This window comes from Vitis vinifera, chromosome 10 (genome assembly GCF_030704535.1).
Source record: "Vitis vinifera cultivar Pinot Noir 40024 chromosome 10, ASM3070453v1".
Taxonomy (NCBI): domain Eukaryota; kingdom Viridiplantae; phylum Streptophyta; class Magnoliopsida; order Vitales; family Vitaceae; genus Vitis; species Vitis vinifera.
In genome coordinates, this window is record NC_081814.1 from 24,834,373 (window position 1) to 24,860,317 (window position 25,945).

At 38.0% G+C, this 25,945-nt stretch overlaps 2 pseudogenes; both read left to right on the forward strand.

Moving 5' to 3' along the window:
• The first annotated feature begins 2,472 nt into the window (after positions 1 to 2,472).
• On the forward strand, positions 2,473 to 7,055 carry LOC100265211 (myosin-8-like; annotated as a pseudogene).
• Positions 7,056 to 21,411: 14,356 nt separating this feature from the next.
• LOC132254497 (probable protein S-acyltransferase 14) lies at positions 21,412 to 22,815 on the forward strand (annotated as a pseudogene).
• Positions 22,816 to 25,945: the final 3,130 nt, after the last annotated feature.

A 25,945-nucleotide genomic window follows, 5' to 3' on the forward strand; every position in this document is an offset into this window, starting at 1 on the left:
GTCCACATTCATGCATGGCCACTTTTGGCATGCAATCCTGATGGCCTCATGCCATCCTCTTGTTTCTTCATCTTTTGATGTTGAAAATTTATTTTAATTTTTAAAATTTTCATTTTCAAATAATTTTCCAAAATTCCAATTTTGAAATTTAATTTAAAAAAATTTCATTCTCAAATAATTTTCAAAACTCTAATTTCTTTCAAATTTAATTTTCAAAACTTTTATTCTCAAGTAATTCTTCAAAATTCCAATTTTTAATTTAATTTTCAAAACTTTCATTCTCAAATAATTATTCAAAATTCCAATTTTCAAAACTTCCATTCTCAAATAATTGTCTAAAATTTCAATTTTCAAATTTAATTTTCAAAATTTTCATTTTCAAATAATTCTTCAAAATTCCAACTTTCAAATAATTTTCACAATTTTCAAAAAAATTTCAAAACTTAAATTTTCAAATAATTTCCAAAACTCCAGATTTTCAAAATAATTTTAATTTCACTCCTGTTTTCAAATAATTTTAGGTCATTTCTCTTCTTCTTCCCTCCTTGAGGATTAGGGTTACCAAAAATCCCATTTTTTTTTAATAAACTTGCTGTCGTTTTATTCCAAGCAAGCACCTTCACAAATTTTCTTTAATCCTCAAATAATTTTTTATTTTTTTCAATTTTTAATAAGCATGAATGCAATTTTCATAATTCCGAAATAATGGAATTTGTGGAACTATTTCATGCAAAATCAATTGGGCTTTGGTGGGGGCCCAACATTTGAGATATTTTCTTCAAAAATGATTTGAGTGAAATGCATAACCACCATTGAGGATTTCTTACTATGTTTTGTGACACATGCGATATATTTTATATTTATTATTGTGCACTAACCTCATTTCATGATAGTGCATTATTATTTGCTGATAAGGTATGATCTCATTCTCACTTTTCTAATTCTCATGCATGATTCATTTTATTATTTGATTATTTTGATATCCATTGATTTCCTTATCAATTGTCACACTTGCTTCATCTTATTTAAAAGAGACCTTATTATAGGGCTTAAAAGGGTGTTACGACTCACCATCGTACCTTCCTAATAGGTAATCCGACCCCGGACCCAACTTTGGTTTCACATACTGTCTTTTCCAAATAAGGAGTCACACTTAGGGTTCTCTTTCTTATTTTGTTTTCCCTTAAAAATAAAACAAAAATAAGTGGCGACTCCAAGTCTTTTCTAAATATCATATTTTTCACCAAATAAATTAAAAGCGAGTTCGCCATCGAGTAGGAACGCATCGTGCAAAAATGCGGGGTTCATAAAATGGCGATTCCAATGGGGAATTAGAGAGTCAAACTTGAACTTAAGTTGAGGCAAATGTGGCGTTTGATTAGTCGGTTGATGGATACCTTCCCTTTGTGCTTCTTTATGCTTGAGTGATCATAACACATTGAGGATTTTGATGTGATGATTTTCCTCTTATTGATTTCTATATCCATTTGGGATATTAACATGGTGATGATATTGATTGATTCTCTCGTTTGTTTTAGTGTATTGAATTTGCTCTTGCCATGATTATCTTGCTCACTTTGACATGTATGTTCACATTGTTGTATATCTTGTTGTCTTAGTGTTGACTCTTTTGCTTGTATATTATCTTGATCATCTTTGAGCATGTCATCCTTGTTGCATTCATTTTGATTGTCATGTCCTCATTTGGCTTGCGTGTGAACATGGATGATATACTTGTGCTCTGCTTGATTGCTTGTTGCATGACTGCTCTTCTCCTGTGTGATTGCATGTTGCTTATCTGTGTGGGTCGCACATCAATCCCCTTACCTCCAACCCTCTAGTTTTAATCATTCACTTCTTTTCGATTCTTACATTTGCAAGTGTGAGGCCTTGTGTGTACTTGTTTCTCTGACCGGGCTAGTTGATTAGGAGTAGGATCTAGAGATGGGTTATATCGAAGTTTGGAAGCATTCTAGATGAGGCTGACACATTGATGTTGATTGGAGTCCAATCTTTGAAGACCTGTTGTAGACCCTCAATTTTGTCTCTTTAGCACATGTCCTTAATTTCGTTTTCAGTGCTCCACAGTAGTTCCTTGGTGACCCATTACTACTCGTACAACTTACCTTTTTTGAGTCACCTCGGAGATTTTGGTTGAGGGATTATTTGATCCCTTATTGTGACCCTTGGCAGCCCTAACTTAGACTTAGGTTTTTCTTGTTTTTTTTAGGATAGCTTTTAGATACACATGGCCCATTAGGCACCGCTCTAGGCCCACTTAGAAACACTTGGCCCATTAGACACTTTTAGACTCACTTAATTGCATGACCTACATGACTTGTGTGGCTTGCATGACTTTCTTTATTATTTTCATTTCATTTTATTTTATTTTATTATATTATATTATAAGTTTTCTAACTCAGATTTCTTGGCTTATCTTTGGTATGAGGAAAAGGGCAGCCATTTTTTTTTTGGAAGGAGAATAACCAGAATTTTGAAAAATGGGAGATTTTATTTTTATAGGGACAACACATATACTTCTTCCATGTGGGGATCGGCTACAAGAAGAAAAGAAAGGAAAGAAAGGAAAGAAAGGAGAAAATGAAGTAGGATTTTCCTTTTCAGCAAGAAGGTTTTTTTTTGGAAAGTGGGACTGGCAGCACGCATGAAAGGGAGGAAGACCAGATCCTTAGAGAGGAAAAAAAAGGGACGAAAAGCAGAGGAGGAGAGATCTGGAAGAAAATCAGGGAGAGCAAGAGAGAAGAGGAGTAGAACAGAAGGGACGGTTCACAGGGTTTTCGGCTAGTCTTGGGAGTAGGAGCAGCAAGCCTGAAGCCCAGCACACCTTGCTGCAGAAGAGACTTTCAGGTATGGCTGTTATGGTTTTCCCGCTTATGTCATCTTTCATGCTTCTCCCACCTCTTTCTCAAATGATTTTTACATTGCTTGTTGGGTTGTTATGGATTGGTTATTGTTGCTTTAATCTTTCTTTTCTCTGGTTCCATTAAGGAAATATTTGACTATGCTTCGGTTTACTGTTTCATACTAGAAGAGCTTGTTGCATTTTGTGCTTTTCTTTTAAGACATTTGCCATGGATTAGCCCACTAATTGTTAAACCCATGGATAAAATAATGAAATGGGTTCAGCATGTTTGGTGAATGTTTTATGCCTTGCTCCTTTTCCTTGTCTTTTGCTCTTTCCCTGTATTCCTCTGTTTCCAGTTCCTTTGAGAAAGTTTGAGATGCCATTATTGGGAGGCTTGCTCTTGGCAAGTATTGAGGTTGATCCTGTTATGGATATCTGCATAAAGCCACTAGAAGGATGGAAGACCAGTGTAGTTACATAGTATATGCTCAAGATTGTGGGATTTGAAATCTGTGCTGCTGCATTGCTGGGGATATTGACAGAGGGCATAATACCTTTGAGAATAGAAATCTAAAAGTTTCAGACTTTGAATGAGCACTTTTGCGGAACCTAAACGTCAAGATGATTGGTTTCACACAACTAAAAGGCACACACCAGGAGCTTCAGGTTCAGAATCTTGACTATGCCATTTCCCATGACCCCTTTCTTCATTCAAGTGCTAGCTTCTGGAAGATACCCAAGTCGTAATATGTTCCCTTCTGTGCTAAAATCATGCACTTTGATGAAAAACTTTTCAGTGGTGCATAGAAATTTTGTGATTCCGAGATGATCAGTGGAATTCTCGAACAAAGGAGATGTTGTGGGAGATGGTAACATATCTTTTCCAGCTTGGCTATAGACTGTTAAATGTGAAGTACAGTTAAAATCTGATCCTAGGTGACGGGTAGTAGCGGGATGGCAAAGCTGGTGGCAATCCAACACCTTCATAGTCGATTCTTTAATGGATTGGTACTGTAAATCCAATTCCATGGTTCATGCACCCAGTTTGCTTGATAAAACTCCTCACCCAAATGTTATTTCCTGGGATATTTTAATTTCAGGCTGCAACCAGAACCTTTCATCTGAGGATTCATGGAAGAGTTTTTGTAAGATGCATTTTTTAGAATTGGAACCCAACCAGTTCACTTATGGGAGTGTTCTTTCGGCTTGTACTGCCCTGGGGCCTCTTTTGTATGGTAAACTGGTATATTCACTTGCACTGAAAAATGGGTTCTTCTCAAAGGGGTATGTTCAAGCTGGAATGTTTGATTTGTTTACGAAGTTTTGTAGCTTTGAGGATGCTTTAAGGGTGTTTCAAGATGTTTTATGTGAGGACTGTTGAGCAACAAATTCTTGAGTCCAATCCAGTTCCAGAAGCATTCGGTGATGCAAAGACTGTCAGAAACAATAATTCAAGTCGGTTTGGTAAGTTTGTGGAGATTCAATTTGATCAAAGGAGAAAGATTTCAAGAGCAGCTATCACGACTTATTTGCCGGAAAGATCCTGTGTTTGTCAAGTACCCGATCCTGAGAAATTATCACTGCTTCTACATGCCTTGTGATGCATCAGCAGAGAATGTTCAAAGGTTCAAATTGGGAAATGCAAGAACTTTCCACTATCTAAATCAATCAAATTGCTATGAGTTGGAAGGGGTTGATGATTCCAAGGAATACATTGCAACAAGAAAGGCAATGGACATTGTTGGAATAAGTTCTGATGAGTAGGAAGGAATCTTTCGAGTTGTTGCTGCAACTCTCCATCTTGGAAACATTGAATTCAAAAAGGGAAAGGAAACAGACTCATCTGAACCCAAAGATGAAAAATCTCGGTTCCATCTGAGAACTGCAGTTGAGCTTTTCATGTGTGATGAGAAGACACTAGAAGATTCCCTCTGCAAATGTATAATTGTAACCCGTGATGAGACCATCACAAAATGTCTGGCTTGTGGATAAGATTAATAGTTCAACTGGTCAAGACCCTGACTCAATGTGTTTGATTGGGGTGCTGGATAATTATGGATTTGAGAGTTTCAACACAAACAGCTTTGAGCAATTTTGCATCAATTTGACAAATGGGAAACTTCAGCAACATTTTAATCATCACGTTTTCAAAATGGAGTAAGAAGAATATACGAAAGAAGAAATTGATTAGAGTTACATTGATTTTGTCGATAATAAGGATGTTCTAGAACTTATTGAAAAGAAACCTGGTGGTGTAATTGCTCTACTGGAAGAAGCTTGCGTGTTCCTAAGATCAACACATGAAACATTTTCCCAAAAGTTATACCAGACATTTAAAAACCATATGCGCTTCAGCAAGCCAAAGTTATCACGCACTGACTTCACCATTTATCACTATGCTGGTGATGTCACATATCAAACTGAGCACTTCTTGGATAAAAACAAAAATTATGTTGTTGCTGAGCATCAATCACTTCTGAGTGCTTCCAGATTCTCCTTCGTGGCAGACTTGTTCTCACCTTTACCTGAGGATTTTTCCAAAACATTGAAGTTCTCATCAATAGGTTCTCGGTTTAAGTGACAATTGCAATCTTTGCTTGAAACACTGAGTGCCACTGAGCCATATTACATTCGCTGTGTGAAGCCAAATAATCCTCTTAAGCCATCAATCTTTGAGAATAATAATGTTTAACAGTAACTACGTTGTGGGGGTGTCTTGGAAGCAATTAGGATCAGTTGTGCTGGATATCCCACAAGAAGAACGTTTGTTGAGTTTCGTTTTGGCATCCTTGCACCTGATGTCTCGAAGGGGAGTTCTGGTGAGATTGCTGCTTGTAAGAGGCTGCTAGAGAAGGTTGGACTTAAAAGCTATCAGATTGGTGAAACAAAGGTTTTTCTTAGGGCTGGTCAGATGGCTGATCCAGATGCCCGAATGAGTGGGGTTTTAAGAAGATTTGCCAGCATTATCCAGAGGAAAGTTTGTTCCCATTTGTCTCGCAGAAGTTTCGTCTCAATGCGTCGTTCTGCAATACAAATCCAAGCTGCTTGCAGATGATAACTCGCCAAGTTTATGAGATTATACGGAGAGAAGTTTCTGTTCCAAGGATCCAAAAAGATTTGCGTATGAAAGCTTATAAAGAATTGTGCTCGTCTACTCTTTGCATTCAAAGAGGTATGCGTGGCTTGGCTGCTCGTAATGAGTTTCGCTCCAGGAGGTAGACAAGAGCAGCAATTGTTATCCAGAGTCAATGTCATAAATACTTAGCTCACTCGCATTATACGGGATTAAAGAAAGCGGCAGTCTCCACACAGTGTGCATGGAGAGGAAGAGTTGATCGTAAGAAACTGTGGAAACAAGCAGTAGAAGTTCCTAACAATGACTTGTTTCTAGGACCTTCAAATTCAAACGTTTCTCCATGGGCAAATGCTTCTGGTTTTCACTTAGTCTCAAGTCATTTCACTGAACGGTTATTTGACCCTGAAGCAGCAAGAACTGTCAATTTTGATGACAGGAACATTCTATCAGTTAGTGCAGGAAATCTGATCAAGAACTTGTTTTTCTCCTCAGAAGTCACTTTCCAGTAATGGCTTATTGTAATTCGAAGTTCGACTTGAAGAATTTCAGTATCCTTGATTATATTCTTGTACCATAATCAGAGGTTGAGGCTGTTTCTTATATAGTCAAGTGTCCAATGATAGTGTTCATCAACTCCAAAAGCAGAGGATCCAATTGGCAAGGGGAATTTATAATGATTCAGATGTGTATTTCCTAGATGATCTCTTTAGTGCAGTAGATGCACATACAACTGCAATTCTTTTCTATGAATGCGTCGTGGCTGCCCTTGCTCATAAAATCGTCATTCTAGTGACTCATTAAGTGGAGTTTCTCTTTGAAGTCGATAAAATTCTAGTTGTGGAAGCTGGACAGATAACTCAATCAGAAGGCTATGAGGAGCTCTTGAAATCTGGGGCAGCATTTGAGTAGCTTATAAATGCATATAAGAATTCAGTAATAGTACTGGAATTTCCAAATAATGTGCAAATAAAACCTCAAAAATTGGGTCTGAATCTGCTAGAGAAGTCTCATGGATCTCTCTTCACCGAAGAAAACAGGGAAAAGGGGACTTCTATGAAGGGACTGCCTAGGGTTCAACTCACTAAAAAAAGAAGAAGAGACAGAGATTGGAGATATTGGTTTATTGAGAACCTGTTGAACCTTGATAACGGATTGGATGATGAAGACACCACTATCAAAAGTTTGCCTTGAAAGTTAAAATGGGCAACAAGATGATTATCAACAAGTCGAAGCAAATCAGATCAGCCCAAGTTGCGCAATTGATAAAAGCAGAAAGGGATGTATAGAAAGCTATTGTCATATTTGATTCCGTAACAGCAGAGTATACTAATGAGTTTCAGCAAGGAACATTTGGTTTTTGTGTATCCCATATCAGGACTGACAGGCATAATGACAACTCAAATAAAGAAGGTCTAACTAAAGGCTATGAAGGTAAGGTGGGGCAGGGGTTCTGAATTGATTTGAGTCTTGATATCATGTCTGATGAGCATGTATTTGGGTTGCAGCAAGTATCTTTTGGCAGTGATAGTAAAGCAACCGGAAATGTGGCTAAGACTTTTTGTCAGTCTACAAGAAAAAAAAAAGGTTATTTAATGACTTACTGACAACCAAAGGCAACATAAAGGGTTTATGGGCCTCATGTTGGGCAAGCTGAAATTTCCAGTGATGTTCAGCCACTTGTACAATCAGCTTTGGATGGATATAATGTCTCTATTTTTGCTTATGGCCAAACCCGATCAGGAGAGACACGCACCAAGGAAGGACTTAGTCATGATTGTGGTTTATATGCTCGATGTCTTTGAGGAGTCGTTTGATTTATCCAATTCAAATACTACTTCTACGTCTCGATTTAACTTCTTTGTCACAAATCTTTGAGCTCCACAATGAACAGACAAGGGATTTATTCTCAAAATCAAGAAACAGTTTGCCAAAGATCAGCATGGGGTTATTAGAATCCTTTATAGAACTTGTACAAGAAGAAGTTGATAATCCTCGTAACTTCTTTAGAGTCCTAAAAGCAGCATTTCAGAGTCGAGGAGTTGATGTATTCAAGTTCAAACGTCTCTCATCTGATTACCACCATACATACATGTTATAACGATTCAATCACTGGAGAGAACCTGTACGGCTTGTTAGGTTTCGTAAGGTTGAGTGTTAATGGGCTGAAGCTCGGGTACTGGATGATTGGCTTTGAGATATTCCAATAGGTTGATGAGGAAGAGAATTGATTTTCCAAGACTTGAGATAAAAATGAACTTTGTGATCCCTAAAGGCAACAATAAACTGGGAATCTGCATACTAGGTAGTGGCCGAGACATGGTTTGATGTCCAAGAGGACCGTGAAGAGCATAAACTTGTGCCCAACCATAATCGGATATGCTCATACCTCATCTCAGAACTTATAGACTGTGCAATAAGATATGCCTTCTTGCTGCCGCATTCATTGTTCAATTTATTGGTGTCCATGATGAGCAGCTCAAGGACAACAGTAGTATAGCAGTTTGCTTGTTCAAAGAATTTGGGAGGTACAGAGTTTTCGGCAAAGAGACTACATACAGAGGAGTATAGGATTATGGGCTTTATTAAAGGCTCTTGGGTCTACTACTTACATTTCTGCAAACTCTAAGGGATCCTATAAACTCTCACACTATGATTGTCATGACCAAAATTGGTATTGATGGCTTTTCTCATTGTTCTGCTTTGCATGGATTGGGGCCTTCCTAATGCCTCATTTCTGAAACCTGCAAGTGGAGATGAAGTATTATCCAAAGAACCTAAATGATGATACGGAGCTCCCTTAAATTATGTCCAGAGAATTCAAATAGATCAATATAGAGCTATATCCAAAATCATCCGTGGGATCCAAAGGCTGAATATGAAAAGTGGAGTTCATGGTATTCTCCATGATGTGATATGATCAGATTCTCATAATCCTGTTCTGGCAAATGGCTTATACGGACAAGGAATGGTTTAATCAGTTTTGATTTCATTTACAGACACCAGAAAACTATTTTTGCAATTAATCCGGCCCCTGTTTCACTCTTGAAGTTTGACGATGGGAATTCAAAGCAAAGTGGGAGGAATGAAGACTGGCATCGAAGGGCGAACTGGCAGTGGTAAATTAACCCTCATACAAACCCTCTTTCGAATTGTCGAACCTGCTACTGGCCAGATTATGATAGATGGTTCCAACATCTCTTCCATTGGACTACATGATTTGCGGTCCAGACTAAGCATTATCCTTCAGGATCCAACCATGTTTGAAGGGGCTATACGGAGCAATCTTGACCCATTTGAAGAGTACTCAGATTTAGGTTTTGGGAGGCTCCGAACAAGTGCCAGCTTTAGGATAAAGTCAGGAAGAAATAAGGAAAGCCAGATTCTGCATCTACTGAGAATGGAGAGAATTGGAGCATGGGTCAGAGGCAGCTAGTTTGTCTTGGCTGAGTGCTACTCAAGAAAAGCAAGGTCTTGGTGCTTAATGAAACATAGATGAAGAATGAAGAAATCGGTGAAGACATTATGGGATTGAAAGAAAAACAATTCTGATAGGTTTTCCGAGAAGAAACAGATGGGCAGAATACTGAAGACATTATGCAGAAATTTAAAGGTTTGATGGGGAAATAAAGCTGGACAGAATCGCAGATTTTATGCCAATTCAGTTACTCCTACTTCCAAGAGCTTCCTAGCTAATACTGCAAAATCCATTTAGTAACTGCTTCAGTCTGAGCCCATAGATCCAAGGAAAACATAGATATGGAAAGTTGATTATGCCAGGATAGCCTCGGAAGGTGACAAAAGAAGGCAGAATATATTTGGGGATTCAACACCAGCAAGACAGTCTCAAATTTTATTCCCAAGCTCCACTCCATCATGGCAACCTTGCTACACACACCTTCTCCTCTATTTGCTTCTTTGATTGGGAATTTACTGTTTTAAATTGAATTTTAGAACCGTTGTTCAACTAAATATTCTCAAGTTTGGAAAACCCATCTTTAGACCCTCTCTAGGCAATAAAATCCAGATTTCAACACCCTTCTGCTACCATTTTCCTTCGGGCATGCACTTTCATTGTTTTATTCGATTTTCAACTGATTTTCTTGATTTTTCTCAATTTTTTCCAAGCATGAACAAAATTCATGATTCCAAACAATGGAATTCATAGAATCAATTCATGCAAAATTAATTAGGGCTTTGGTGGGGGCCCGACATTCATGATACTCACTTCAATACTGTTTGCTTGATATGTTGATTTTTGATTCTTCTTGATGAAATACTTGAATTCACTTTATATTTATTGTTGAGATATTCTTGCTTCCCATAGAGGAGTACTAGCTTGCTATCCAGGTACGCTCTCTTCTCATCTATTTTTTAGAACTCTATGGACTTGTATGTCATTGATGACCATATCCATATTTGACGTGATTCTTGGATGTCTTCATATATGCCTGATTTGCTTGAATAAAACAAATGTTGTGTGCTACATTTCTACACTAACTTTTATGTTTTATAATAGCGCTTGAGAAGCCGTTCAGGTACGCACTTCAACTCTCTCTTATGGTTGGTTTTCTCTTTAGGCATGCAATATTTGAAATCACCTAACCTACTTAGGTATCCATATTTAACTGATTAATGGCCACATTTCCCTTAACTTTGTTAGTAGAGACCTTTAGAGGGCTTAGAGGGGTGCTACCTCCTAGAGGTACCTTCCCAATAAGTAATCTGATCCCCGAACCTAGACTCGGGTTTCTCAAAGACATGCTTTTTCCAAAACTATGGAGTCACTTTTTAGGGTTTTTCTTTCTTGTTTTATTTTCCCTTTAAAATAAAAATAAAATAGGTGGTGACTCCAACTTTCTTTTCAAAAATCAATTTTTCACAAAAATAATAAAAAGCGAGTCTCGCAGATCGAGTGGGGGCGCACGTGAAAAATGCGGGTCCACACCTGTATAGCCCAGAGCTAGGTTTCATGGATATTTGTGTGACCGGTGTGTTTCATTTTCTGCTTTGGCTTCATAGGCTTTTCAGATGCACCTACACCGTTCACTGCACACTTTAGTTGACTATTGAGTGTTGAGAATTGTGAGAGCTTTCACTATAGGAAACCCCTTGGGATGTCGAGGTAGTGCATGTATAAAGGTCATGACCACCTTGCATAGAAGTGCCCCATCTCTTCGGAAGTATGCAGAGGGTTGCGTACCACTGGAGGGTATGATCGCTTCTGCTAGGGATCTTTTAAAGTCCACCCCTCTTATTTCTAGAGCCACCTTAACCTTGTAGGTTGAGCCTTAGATCCTTTGATTAGGACTTCTTTCCTACATGTGAGTGCATTTGAGGGATTTTAGAGCCTCTTTAGTTACAATTCGAATCTAGTACTTTCTCATTTGGTCTCTAATTGAGAAAGCTTAGAGATCAATATGAGTTTGAGTTATAGTTGGACTACCCTTTCGCTTTGTGATGACTTGTTTCTTCCAGTTCAGATTAGCATTTCTTTCGTGTCTTTCCTATACCATACCTTATCTCGTGCTTCATGCTTTGTAGGATTGGTTTTTCATTCTTAGTATGGATATACCATCTTGGGTTAGAGTAGAGGGTAGACTGGTTTACACTCCCATGAGATCATACATGGATCAGTAGTCCATTATAGTTGACCAGTTCACAGCAGCTATGGCTTCCATTCAGGAGGCTTTGACCAATCTCAGACAGGATATGGGTAGTTAGCAGAGCAGACAACCTATAATTTAGGACGAGGTGCCTCACGATTCACTATTGCCACCACCACCACCACCTGATCAGACGAAACCACAAGCCTCGCCTTATCAATTACACGACCAGTCTGAGGTTCTCCCACCTACAGTAGAACACACCACAGTCTCTAAGGATACTCATGCACACATAGATCATATCGAGCATCGTATCAGGCAGTTGAGAGTATCTGAAAGTTTAGTTGTTTGGGATGATCTTGATAGTATACCAGTGGCCAGTCTACCGGCCTTTATGATGCCTGACATTGAGAGGTACATGGGTGTTGGTTGTCCTCACATTCATCTTCGACTTTATAGTATTGTGATGAGGGCCCATGGGTTAGACAAGTCATAGATGGTCACCATGTTTCCTTTATCTTTGAGTGGCACAACCCAACGTTGGTTCGCATCTTTGGAGTCCTTGTGACATAGGACATGGGATGACCTAACTCAGGATTTTTTGCGATAGTTTTCATTTAATACTATTGTAGATGGTCGAGGAAAGAGCTAGAGGCTTTGAGACAGAGATCAGATGAGTCCATTTCTTCCTTCATCTCTTGTTGGTAGGGGAAGATAGCAGAGATTGTTGATAAACCATCAAAGAGAGATCATATACAGATGATTTTGAAGAGTCTACAACCCTGGATTGCTAGACATGTGGTTAGAGTACCTTTTACAGACTTTAGATCTTTGATTTCAGCATTGTATGACGTGGAGGATGACATTTTGAAAGGGTTATGGTCTGATTCTTCCCCTGTTGATGCTAAGGGGAAGAAACCAATTGGAAGACAGAGATCAGATGTGGGTACTATCACTTCTACTAGTCAAAGACCTCTCAGGTGTCATCAGCCAATTCTACAACCTATTGGGACGTACCTCTCTTATTCACCTGACCAGTATAGGCCACAAGCACCTCATCAGCCGTATGATCAAACTTACCCATCTCCTACACTAGTACAACCATGTTATGCAGTATCAGGCACAAAGAGGCCTCCAGTCCCATACCCTGCTCTAGTACAACCATGCTATGCAACACAAATCACATAGAGACCTCCAACTTTATACCTTAGACCTAAGGCTTCATAAATGCCTGCTCATTTTGGTTTGAGGACACTGAGACAGTTTTCAAAGTTGGGTATGTCGTTGAGCCAGACTCTTTGGAAGCTCACAAATGCTGGATTATTGATGCTTCTTGCTCCTAGGTCATTGTCTCAACCTATTCCGCCACAGTTTCGGATGGATCTACATTGTACATATCATCAAGGGCCAAGGCATGAAACCGATTGTTGTACTACTTTGAGACACGCTATCCAAGATTTGATAAATCAGGGTTTGGTTCAAGTGTAACCACTAACCCTCTACTAGCTCATACTTCACATATAGTCCCTTTGCCGGCCGGCGACATACATTTCATGGATTTCATTGAGCCTGATGATTGCATTCACATGTTGAGTTGGGATGATTCTGAGCCAGAGCCTATAGTAGTGGATGAAAGCTATGAGGTTGATGGAGTGATCTCAAATACACAGACATCTACACCATTTAGATTGGTTCCTGACACACCATCAGTGTAGTTGACTACAATTGGGTCATTGATTTCAGTCTCTGTTTATACTGAGTCGAGATCTTGACGAGACGGTTACTCATGATGTTCAATATGTCATCCATAGAGGCAGGGTGGTATGACAACAACCTCACACAGTTGTTAGATCTTTAGAGAGTGATACCACTCGAGAGAGAATTGAGGGCAACAGACCATGTTCATGCCTATCAAAGGAAGATGGCTCGCGCATTCAAAAAGCAAGTAAAGCCTAGACCACTACAGAGAGGTGATTTGGTTTTGAAGGTCATCCAGGGATTGATTAGAGATCCTAGAGGGAAGTTCAGACCTAATTGGAGCGGACCTTATTTCATTAGGGAGTTGACCCTAGAGGGCACTGCATGGTTGATGGATCTAGATGGAAACCGATTCTCAAAGCCAACTAATGTAGATCAGTTAAAGAAGTATTATGTTTGAGACCATGGTTGTAGGATGGGTGGCCATCATTTTGGTTGGCCATATACTTTGTTATTCCCTTTTGATATGCAGACCACTGTTAGCCCATTGAGGATCGCATGTGCATCAGAGTCTTTCTTTCTTATTGTCTTGCTTACATTTCTACATTGGGATATGGGCCCTTTGGTGTATGCATGCTTCATTTAGGAGTTTCATGAGCCTTGGGCCTACGAGCGCATCTTTCTCTCATTATTTTTCCTACCATCACACTACTACATTCCATCATATCTCATTAGTTGTGTTCTTGATCTCTTTTTTGTCTCATTTGCTACTTGTTCTATTTCATCTTTTCTCCACCCTGAGTGGTGATCCTCCCTAATTCATTACAGGGAGGATAGTCACATCATTTCCATTATCTATACCATGGACATTGATCCAAAGACCCTTGGTTTGAGAAGGTCATTTAATTGGAGAAAGTTTTCCATCATTACATTCATTGTTGATGTGACTTCACTCCATGTTTGATTTGAGTTGATCATCACTTTTCTTCGTATATTCATTGTTTCGCTATCATTCTCGTCATTGCTTTTGATCCATCCCCTTCGCTTCACCCCACTTGTTTTTTTCTTACATCGACCTATTCCAGGTTTGATTTTTCCCTTACATCATTCTTACGTATCTCATTATTAGTTTGATTTTCTTCATAGTCTCATTATTGATATTATATTCACATTGGGCACCCTTAGGTCCATGGTTCACGAGTTTTTCTATACATGTTGCATTTTATACATGAGGGTGTGGGCTTTTGATCACTCGGTATTTTGGCCTAGTTTCCTTTCATTTCTATTACTCTGTCACCCTAGCCTACATTATGTCCTGTGTTTTAAGACCACCTTGAGGCCATGGGATCAGATGTCATCTTCGATAGCCCCTACTTGGACAGGTGTTTGAGATTTGGTTGATATTTAGATATCATCATGTTTTTTCTTCTAGGAGACGCCTCTTTGATGTTTAGACCCGATTTAGCTGTGGATTTGGATGACGGGGATCACACATTTGATGATGGATGATTTAATGTCATCTGATTTTTCGACCTACCGCACATTGGGTTGAGATTTATAGATCTTCATGGAGTTGCATGATCATTCCCACTTACGAGATACACACCGAGATGATGACCTATTTGTTATCTTATCATGATTCCCTAGTGGAGCCTCTCTTGGGCCATTCAGTCAGGCTCACACTTTTTTATATTTAGATGTCATATGCTTCTTCTTTTGAGAGACGCCTCTTTGATGTTTGGATCTGATTCAGCTGTGGATTTGGATGATTAGGATTACACACTTGGTGATGGATGATTTGGTGCCACCTGATTTTCCAACTTACCACACATTTGATGCCATATTGGGGCATATTTATCTTTTGGTTGAGATTTGTAGATCTCCATTGATTTGCATGATCATCCCCATTTATGAGATACATATCGAGTTGATGATCAATTTTTATTTTACGATGATTCCCTAGTGAAGCCTTTCTTGAGTCATTCAATTAGGCCCATACTTTCTGATATAGTTGTGATTCTTTGATGGAGTTATCTTAGGCACATAGACTCCCATATCATCATTTCAGTGGAGTACATGTTAGATCTCTTATACATCCCCATTGAGTTATTCTTGAGTCATCAGGACAGACCAGATGTACTAGTTACTATACTGGGGCATATTTCCTCTTTTCTATTGTGGAGATGATCGTCTTCTCACGGAGCTATTACCATTTTCTTTATTCAGTTGAGGGATATTTATTCACATTATTGGTCATAGTATCGATGATTTATGCCGAGATGAGCCTTCAGAGGAGCTTGACCTTTGGGTTTTGACTGTCTTTTTACCTATGACTCTTCAGTAGATCATTATGTTGAGGCAATGGCAGTTTCCCCAGTGGACCATTTTTCTTGAGACCCATCAATGGATCGTTCCTTTGAGATGACTACAGATTCCTTTAACAGGGCATCTCAAGTTAGAAGCATCCAGATTATTATGGCACTTTGTCAGGCCTCATGATTTAGTAAGATAGGTTATGAGACTTTATATTATAGTTGATTTGACCATTCCGACTCATCAACAAAGCATCTTTTGAGACTCATGGAGTCTCTTTTAGACCCTTTTAGTGGATCGAGATTTGTGACGACACGCCACACTGAGGCATTTTTCCCCTCATCATTTCCTCGTAGCTTGGCGTTCAAAGCCACCATCATATCTTCAGTTTAGCATTCAGAGCCACTCTCTCTCCGCATTTTAGGCATTCAAAGCCACCATCATTCATAGTTTGGCATTCAGAGCCATTGTTCACAGTTTTAGGTGTTTAGAGCCTTATTCACAGCTTAGCGTTCAGAGTCGTCGTTCTCATTCTTCAATTTGTCATTTAGAGCCATTGGTCAGTTTGGCGTTCAAAGCCACCGTTCACAATTTTTAGGCGTTCAGAGCCACATTCATCAGTTTGGAGTTCAAAGCCATCGTTCTCACTTACAGTTTGACATTCAGAGCCATTAGTCAGTTTGGCGTTCAGAGTCGTCATTCACAGTTTGGTGTTTAGAGCCACCATTCACAATTTTTAGGTGTTCAGAGCCACATTCATTAGTTTGGCATTCAAAGCCGTCATTCTCGTTCACAGTTTGGCATTCAGAGCCATTGGTCAGTTTGGCGTTTAGAGCCACTATCTCTTCATAGTTGTGGCGTTCAGAGCTGTTGTTCTCGTTCATAGTTTAGCATTCAAAGCCATTGGTCAGCTTGGTGTTCAGAGTCGTCGTTCACAATTTGACATTCAGAGTTGTCGTTCTCAGTTAGGTGTTCAGAGCCACTTCTCTAACTTAGGCATTCAGAGCCACTTCTTCAACTTAGGCATTTAGAGCCACCATCTCCCATAGGCATTCAAATCTACCTTCTTCAGTTAGGCATTTAGAGCCACTTCTCTAGCTCAAGTATTCAGAGCCACTTCTTCAACTTAGGCATTCAAAGCCACCATCTCCCATAGGCGTTTAGAGCTACCTTCTTTAGTTAGGCGTTCAGAGCCACTTTCCATAGTTTAGGCGTTCAGAGCCACATTTCTCACTTAGGCATTCAAAGCAACTTCTCCAGCTTAGGCATTCAAATCCCCCTTGCTCAGTTTATGCATTCAGAGCCACTTCCACAGCTTAACTGTTTTGAGCCACTTCTCCAATTTAGGTGTTCAGAGCCATCTTGCTCATTTTAGGCGTTTAAAGCCATTTCCACAGCTTAGGCTTTCAGGGCCACTTCTCCAGTTTAGTCGTTCAGAGCCGCCTTGCTCATTTTAGGCGTTCAAAGCCACCTTGCTTAGTTTAGGCCATCAAAGTCACTTTCCCAGTTGAGCGTTCAACGCCACTTCTCTAGCTCAAGCATTCAAAGCCATTTTCCCAGCTTAGGCGTTCAGAGCCACAGTTTTAGGTGTTCAGAGTCATCTTTTCTAGTTTTAGGCATTCAGAGCCGTAGTTTTAGGCATTTAGAGTCACCTTCTTCAGTTAGGTGTTCAGAGCCATCAATTTCTCTCATAGGCATTTAGAGCCACCTTGCTTAGTTTAGTCGTTCAAAGCCATTTCTCTCACTTAGGCGTTCAGAGCTACTTCTCCAACTTAGGCATTCCAAGCCACCATTTTTCTTCATAGGCATTAAGAGCCATTTCCTTCATAGGCATTTAGAGCCACAGGGCTTCAGAGCCATTCCTCTCATAGGCTTTCAAAGGCACAAGCCTTCAAATCCATTTCTCCCATAGGCATTCAGAGCCACTATTTTCATGGGTGTTCAGAGCCATTGTTTTAGGCATTCAAAGCCACCTTTTTCATATACATTTAAAGTTATATCTTTAGTTTGGTGGTTAGAGTCGTTGTTTGTTTTTAGTTCAGCACTTAGAGCCATCATGTTTTTCTTTAGTTTGGCGTTTAGAGCCATATCTTCAGTTTGGCGTTCAAAGCCATTGTTTGTTTCTAGTTCGACATTTAGAGCCATCATATCTCCTTCAGTTTGACATTCAGAGCCATATCTTTAGTTTGGCATTTATAGCCACTGTTTGTTTTTAGTTCGGCATTCAGAGCCATCATGTCTTTCTTTCGTTTGACGTTTAGAGTCACATCTTCAGTTTGGCGTTCAAAGCCATGTCTTCAGTTTGCTATTCAGATCCACATTCCTAGCGTTCAGAGCTGTTGCTTATTTCTAGTTTGGCATTCAGAGACATCATATCTCCTTTAGTTTAGCATTAAGAGTCATATCTTTAGTTTGGCATTCAGAGTTGTTGTTTGTTTTTAGTTCAGCATTCAAAGCCCTCATGTCTTTCTTCCATTTGACGTTCAGAGTTGCATCTTCAGTTTGGCGTTCAGAGCCACATTCCTAGCTTTCAAAACCGTTGTTTGTTTCTAGTTTGGCATTTAGAGCCATCATATCTCCTTCAGTTTGGCGTTCAGAGTTGTATCTTTAGTTTGGAGTTCAGAGTTGTTTTTTTTTTAGTTCGACATTTAGAGCCATCATTTTTTTCTTCCGTTTGACATTTAGATTCGTATCTTCAGATTGGCGTTCAGAGCCATGTCTTCAATTTGGCGTTCAGAGCCGTTGATTGTTCTTAGTTTGACATTAAGAGTCATCATGTCATCTTTCAATTTGGCGTTCAGAGCCATATCTTCAATTTGGTGTTCAGAGCCGTATCTTTAGTTTGGCATTTAGAGTTGTTGTTTGTTTTTAGTTCGGCATTCAAAGCCATCATGTCTTTCTTTCATTTGACGTTTAGAGTTGCATATTCAATTTAGCGTTCAGAGCCACATTCCTAGTGTTCAAAGTCATTGTTTGTTCCTAGTTCAACATTCAGAACCATCATGTCTTCTTTCAGTTTGGCGTTTAGAGTCGTATCTTTAGGTTTGGCGTTTAGAGCTATTGTTTGTTTTTAGTTTGGCATTTAGAGTCATCATGTCTTTCTTTTATTTGACGTTCAGAGTCGCATCTTCAGTTTGGCGTTCAGAGTTGCATCTTCAGTTAGGCGTTTAGAGCCATTTCTTCTATTTTAAGCATTCAAAGCTATCTTTTTCAGTTTAGGCGTTCAGAGCCATTTGTTTAAGTGTAGGCATTCAAAGCCATCTATTTCGGTTTCAAGCTTTTAAAGCCACCTTCTTCATTTTAGGCATTTAGAGCCACCATGCTTAGTTTAGGCATTCAAATCCACTTTGCTCAGCTCCACCTTCCTTAGTTTAGGCATTCAGAGCCACTTTCATTAGTTTTAGGTGTTCAGAGATTTTCTAGTTTAGGCATTTAGAGCCACCTTCCTCAGTCAGGCATTCAAAGCCACCTTGCTTAATTAGGCGTTCAAAGCCACTTTGCTTAGTTTAGGCGTTCAGAGCCACCTTCCATAGTTTAGGCGTTCAGAGCCACCTTTCCCAATCAGGCGTTCAAAGCCACTTTCCTTAGTTTAGGCGTTCAGAGCCACCTTGCTCAATTTAGGCGATCGGAGCCACTTTCCTCATATTAGGCGTTCAGAGCCATCTTGCTTAGCTTAGGCATTCTGAGCCACCTTTCTTAGTTAGGTGTTCAAAGTCACTTTCTTAGTTAAGCGTTTAAAGCCACTTCTCCAACTCAGACATTTAAAGCCACTTCTCTAAATTAGGTGTTCAGAAAAACCATTTTTCTTCATAGGCGTTCAAAGTCACCCCCACTATCACATTGGAGTTCAGAACCACCATTTTCATAGACTTTTAGAGTCATTTCCTTCATAGGCGTTCAAATCCATCTATTCTAGTTTAGACGTTTATAGCCACTACTTTTCTTCAGTTAAGCGTTCAAAGCCAGAGGCGTTCAAAGCCATCATCTCAAATAGGCATTCAAAGCCATAGGCCTTCAGAGCCATTTCTCTCATAGGCATTTAGAGCCATAATTTTCATGGGCATTTAGATCCATTTCTCTCGTAGGCGTTCAAAGCCATCTTCATTGGTTAGGCGTTCAGAGCCACTTTCCTAGCTCAGTTTTCCAGAGCCACTTCTACAATTTTAGGTGTTCAGAGCTATTCTCCCCATAGGCATTCAGAGTCACCACTTTCTCACATTGACACTTAGAGTAATCATTTTCATAGGCGTTCAAAGCCACTTTCCTCAATTAGACATTTAGAGTCATTCCTCCCATAAGCGTTCAGAGCCACCCACTTTTAGTATAGGCCTTTAGAGCCATTCTCCTCATAGGCGTTCAGAGCCACCATTTTCTTTCATAAGCATTAAGAGCCATTTTCATTCTTTAGGCGTTCTGAGCCACCACTTTCTTCCATAGGCGTTTAGAGCCACCTTCTCCAGTTTAGGCGTTCAGAGCCACTTTCCTCGATTAGACATTTAGAGTTATTCCCCCCATATGCATTCAGAGCCACCTACCTTTAGTATAGGCCTTTAGAGCCATTCCCCTCATAGGAATTCAAAGCCACCACTTTCTTTCATAGGCATCCAGAGCCATTTTCACCCTTTAGGCATTCAGAGCTACCACTTTCTTTCATAGGTGTTTAAAGTCGTAGGTCTTCAGAGCTATTTCTCCCATTGGCGTTCAAAGCCAGAGTTTTAGGTATTTAAAGCCATAGTTTAGTTGTTCAAAATCGTCCATCTCAGCCTTGGCATTCAGAGCCACATTTCAAGCGTTCAAAGTTATGATTTTCCAGGATTTGTCCTCCTCCATTGTGTGTGACATAGTCCTTTTAGCTTATAGCTTATGTTTTCATCGTATCATTGGTGCCCCTCACTTCTTGCTCTTGCATGGTGCATGTGTAGTTTTCCTTCTACATATGTTCGTCCCTATGCTCCTAGGTGGTTCGACTACTACTCAACTTTGACATCGATCTTCAAATTACTTTTGGGAGATATCTTAGAGAGAGTTTGGATCCATAATACAACTTTAGAGGCATTCTGAGAACTACCATTCTCTTAGGATTTTAGATCCCTTTTGTTCCTATATTGGTTTGAGCAAGTTTGTGTTCTACTTATGTACCTTTAGGGGTTTTTCTTTTTCTTTGGTAGAGTTCACTTCGTTACACTCATTATTCACACTCTCATTTCATTTCAATGTTCACATTCTTTGCACTTGTGAACTATACCGAAGATGGGCATATTTATAGACCCTCTTTTTTGGACCAATGGACTTTTTTTATTTTTTATTTTTTATTACCATTATTTGATTACATTGTAATGGATTTTATTTTTGGTTTTTCCTGTCACCTTTGAGGGGTACCTGGGCAATCAGCTGGGCCTTTTTCATTCGGAGTGGGGAATGATTTTCAGGTGTGCTGCATGCTAGGACGTGTGGCAAAGGACGTCACCACCTTGCCAAGGTGGTGGTTGGAATGGAGATCTTTCATTGAGCGGTAAGTAGTGGAGCTAGTGGAAGCTTATAGGACAAGGTTTTTCAGTAGGGGGTGAGAGAAAACCGAGCTCAAAAAGTAAAATTGGAGAAGGTTTTTTAGCATGAAGGTTTAGAGAAAAACAGAGAGTAGTGAGTACCAAAAAAAATAGAAAAACAGAGCAAGGGAGATGGCTGGAACGGGAGAGTTTCAAATGATGATGATCTGAGCATTAGATAGAAAACGTTGAGGACAAGAAACATGAGAGGTTTTGAGAGAAAAACAGAGAGCTGGGTGAGGAGACTTTGAGAGCAAAAAAAAAAAAAAAAGAGTATCCAACTGGAGAGCAGAGAGATATGGAGCTGCAATGGCATGGAACATCTTCAAATTATGTGCAGCACTGTGTGGCCTCGGCTTTATCATAATCTTCACAGCCCTGGGCTTCTCTTGTTGTTATTTCATTCTTTATTGGTGATGCTGCTATGGCACTACTTTTTTGTTGTTTCCACAAATCTGGGTGGTGTTCCACTGAATTGGAAGCCCATGGTGGATGAGGAGAAAGGAAATGTTGATCAATTGCTGGGTTCAAAACATGGCAGTGTAGGCTTAGGTGTGGACTAGGAAAATATGGTTGCTAACCCAGCAAGTGAAGCAATCTGGTTTTGTCAGAAGTGCAACCTATTTAAACCACCCCGGTGCCATCACTGCTTTGTTTGTGGGAGATGCATATTGAAGATGGACCATCACTGTGTTTGGGTTGTCAAATGCGTTAGGGCAAAAAACTACAAGCACCATTGCAACCATTTTTCTTACTTTTTTTTTTTAACTTGCCATTTGCATTGAGTGTACTGGGCTTTCTGATCATGCACATATCATTGGTAGCCAAGCCACTCTTTGCCTAAGGGGAGCTTTTCGGGGTTGAAGAAAAGTCGGAGCAATTACAGAGCTTGGAGAACTCCATAATGGTGAAAAGGTTGGATAAAAGTGAAGGGTGAAATAAGCGGAATGAGCACGCCGTGGAAAATCCAGAGAAGGTTGCTTCTATGGTTGATATGAGCATCCACAAGAGCACGGATTAGGAGAAGGCTCTCCAACTTGAATGTTAGTGGCGTGCGAGAAAACCTACCCTCTGAAATCCTCAATGTTTCAGACACCAAAGAGATTGAGATGGTGGGCCAAACAAAGGCTACAATGCAACAATGGTGGTGTTGATTATTTCTCAATTGGTTGGATTTCCTCTTTCTATCGGTCCAGTATCCACAATCTGATGAGCTCTTGTCTCACTTTCGAGCCTAGTGAGGCCTATTCCAACTCCAAAGGACTCTTCCCATCTCTGGCCTTCTTTGGCAACAATGGGTTCTCACTCTTCGGGTCCAAGTCCTCCCCAATGAATCACAAACAAAGGCGCATGAATTGAGTTACCCATTCTGACAAAAATATGGCAGTGGCTGTGAAGCCTACAACACAAGTCACAGCAAAGAAGAAACCTCTTATGAAGCAAAGATGGGAAAAAAAATGGTGGAAACAACAATGGCGGCAATCAACCGAAAGGAAGGCAACCCAACCCACAACAGTAGTTTCAACAAGTCAAGCAATAGATAAAAGGCTTCCAAAATCTGAAGTTGTCCCATTTCTAGGACCCAGGTCAGGCTCCTAAAGTCGTCAAATTTAGCTTGCCTAAGGATGATGGTATGAGTGATGATGAATTTGATGTTTGAATGGAGTGATGAGCGCCCCGCAGGTGATGGATGTCCAGGCTTTGTTTGGCAAGGTTTTCTTTTTCATCTACCACCTAAACCTTGCACCTCGGTCTACATTCATGCATGGCCACTTTTGGCATGCAATCCTGATGGCCACATGCCATCCTCTTGTTTCTTCATCTTTTGATGTTGAAAATTTATTTTAATTTTTAAAAATTCCATTTTCAAATAATTTTCCAAAATTCCAATTTTGAAATTTAATTAAAAAAAATTTCATTCTCATATAATTTTCAAAACTCTAGTTTCTTTCAAATTTAATTTTCAAAACTTTTATTCTCAAATAATTCTTCAAAATTCCAATTTTTAAAACTTCCATTTTCAAATAATTGTCCAAAATTTCGATTTTCAAATTTAATTTTCAAAATTTCCATTTTCAAATAATTCTTCAAAATTCCAATTTTCAAATCATTTTCATAAATTTCAAATCATTTTCAAAACTCTATTTTCAAATTTTCAAATTTAATTTTCAAAACTTCAATTTTCAAACAATTTCCAAAACTCCAAATTTTCAAAATAATTTTAATTTCACTCTTGTTTTCAAATAATTTTAGGTCATTTCTCTTCTCCTTCCCTCATTAAGGATTAGGGTCACCAAAAATCCCATTTTTTTTTAATAAACTTGCTACCGTTTTCTTCCAAGCAAGCACCTTCACAAATTTTCTTTAATCTTCAAATAATTTTTTATTTTTTCAATGTTTAATAAGCATGAATGCAATTTTCAAAATTCTGAAATAATGGAATTTGTGGAATCATTTCATGCCAAATCAATTGGGCTTTGGTGGGGGGCCCAACATTTGAGATATTTTATTCAAAAAAGATTTGAATGAAATGCATAACCGCCATTAAGGATCTCTTACTATGTTTTGTGACACATACAATATATTTTATATTTATTATTGTGCACTAACCCCGTTTTATGATAACGCATTATTATTTGTTGTTAAGATACGATCTCACTCCCACTTTGCTTATTCTCATGTATGATTCGTTTTATTATTTGATTATTTTGGTATTCATTAATTTCCTTATCAATTGTCACACTTGCTTCATTTTATTTAGTATAAACCTTATTATAGGGCTTAGAGGGGTGCTATGACTCACTATCATACCTTTCCAATAGGTAATTCGACCCCCGGACTCAACTTTGGTTTTCCATAAACACTTTTTTCCAAATAAGGAGTTACACTTAGGATTTTCTTTCTTATTTTGTTTTCCCTTAAAAATAAAAGAAAAGTAAGTGGCGACTTTAAGTTTTTTCTAAAATTCATATTTTTCACCAAATAAATTAAAAGAGAGTTCGCCATAAATAAAATATTTAAAAAAATGATAAATTATAAAAATAATTCAGATGTTAAGTAAATAAACAATTTTTGAAATCCTTTTTTTGAAAAATGATTTCACCGCAAAATTTGAAATTTATTTACTAACTAAACAAAATTATTTCCTAAAAAAGTAGTTTCTTATTTGAGAGACATCATAAAATTCATTTAAATTATTTATTTATAAAATAACTTTAAAATTTAATAATTAGACTTAATTTATTTCCCGAAAAAGTAATTTAATTTCCTATTTGAGTTATGATAAGATATCATAAAATTAGATAAGAAAGAAATAGTGTTTGCGTTTATTTATTTATTTATTTTTGGGATGGTGAAAGCATGTGTGTGAAGTTGGGAATGATTGATTGGTTCCCAAAAACTAAAATCATAATCCATCACTCAAATTCAATTTTTAAAATTTGTACAATTTTTTAAACAAAATATTTTTAAAAAATAATAATTATAAGATAATTTAAAATTTATAGCAATTAAAAAATGTGTTAAATAAATAAACAATTTCAATAGTGTTATATTATGATATTAGTTATTGACCAAAGAAAAAACAATTTTTAATATATAGGTGCATTCTTCTTAATTATATACATACCATGAAACATGTTTAGAGTAAATAATATTTATATAAGAGGGAACAATAATTATATATATTATGTTAAAATTATCTTAAAAATTAATTTTATTATAAGTTTTAAAGTTTAGTGTTATTTTTTTTAAAACAAAAATAATTTCAAATTTTAATATTTAAATTGAAGTTATTTATTTAAAAGATAGTTCTTTTTTATTCAAGTTATAAGGAGATCCATAAATTTAGAAATAATATTTTAACTGTTTGATTTAAAAAAAATATTTTGTTAATAAATTTGTCCATACATATAATATAATAATAGTGTGATGATGAGAATAAAATAATAGTGGGAAAAGTAGGTAAGGAGTGAGAGTAAGTAAAGCGGGGAAGGTGAAAGTGTGGTTGCCAAAAAACAAAGACCTCACAATGTTGTGAGGTTGACTAGATAAAATAGAATAAAACTACCGATAATGGGTGGAGTTTTCAATCATATGTCATTTTGTCGTCCATTGTTTCTTTTTTATTTAAAGAAAAATATTTTGTTAATAAATTTGTCAATACATATAATAACAATGTGATGACATGAATAAAATAATAGTGGGAAGAGTAGGTAAAGAGCAAGAGTGAGAAAAATTGTGGAGGTGAAAGCATGGTTGCCAAAAAAACAAAGACCTTTCAATGTTGTGAGGTTGACTAGATAAAATAAAATAAAACAATCGACAATAGGTGGAGTTTTCAATCATCTATCATTTTTCCGTCCATTGTAATAGAGAAAATAAATAATTTAGATGTTTACCCTTAATTTAACTATTAGTATTTATCTATTTATTATTAGTTTGAATTAGAGTAGAAGTTTACTATTAGAGTAGAATATAAAGTTTGAATTAGAGTAGAAGTCTACTATTAGTTTGAATTACAGTAGGAGATAGAGTTTAAATTATAATAGAACTCAGTTGTATTTGTATATAAATATTCATCATCGTTGATGAAAATAATGTCATATTTTCTCTTTATATGGTATCGGAGCTTTATTTTTTTCTAAGATTATCTCTCATTCTTCTCTCCTTCCCTACCACATCGTGGCTGAAAGCACTTCTCATTGGCTATGATCTCCAAAAATTTATTGATTATCACATTATATTATGTGGGGGGTGGAATATCAAGCACTTTCATCCTATCTTGCATCTCAGGGAATTTCCCATTTCACTTCACCACAATAGGTATTCTAAACGTCGTCAT